The sequence below is a fragment of the Myotis davidii genome, unplaced genomic scaffold (assembly GCF_000327345.1).
Source record: "Myotis davidii unplaced genomic scaffold, ASM32734v1 scaffold2773, whole genome shotgun sequence".
Taxonomy (NCBI): Eukaryota; Metazoa; Chordata; class Mammalia; order Chiroptera; family Vespertilionidae; genus Myotis; species Myotis davidii.
This window is the reverse complement of record NW_006284660.1, coordinates 39863-40591: the sequence shown is the minus strand read 5'-3', so window position 1 is coordinate 40591 and position 729 is coordinate 39863.

The window sequence follows — 729 nt, the reverse complement described above, 5'->3', positions numbered from 1 at the left end:
TGAGAGTGGACATCCTTGTCGTGTTCCTGATCTTAGGGGAAAAGCTTTCAGTTTTTCACCATTGAGTATGATATTGGCTGTGGGTTTATCATATATGGCCTTTATTATATTGGGGTACTTTCCTTCTATTCCTATTATAGTGACTGTTTTAATCATAAATGGATGTTCTATCTTATCAAATGCTTTTTCTGCATCTATTGACAAGATCATGCTATTTTTATCCTTTCTTTTGTTAATGTGGTGTATTACGTTGATTGATTTGAGAATGTTGAACCATTCCTGTGCCCCTGAAATGAATGAATCTCACTTGATTGTGATGTGTTATGTTTTGGACGTACTGTTGTATTATTCTATTAGCTAGTATTTTGGTTAGGATTTTTGCATCTGTATTCATCAGGGATATTGATCTATAGTTTTCTTTTTTTGTGTTATCTTTGCCAGGTTTTGGTATCAGGGTTATATTGGCCTCATAGAATGTGTTAGGAAGTATTGCTTCTTCTTTAATTTTTTGGAAGAGTTTGTAAAGATTAGCTTTTAATTCTTCCTTGAACATTTGGTAGAATTCACTGGTGAAGCCATCTGGTCCTGTACTTTTGTTTTCTGGTAGGTCTATTTATTTATTTATTTTTTTATTGCTAAAATATTACAAAGGGTATTATATATGTGTCCTTTCCCCCCCCACTCTTGACAATCCCCTGGGCTCCCCCACCCCCCACGGCCCTCTCTCCC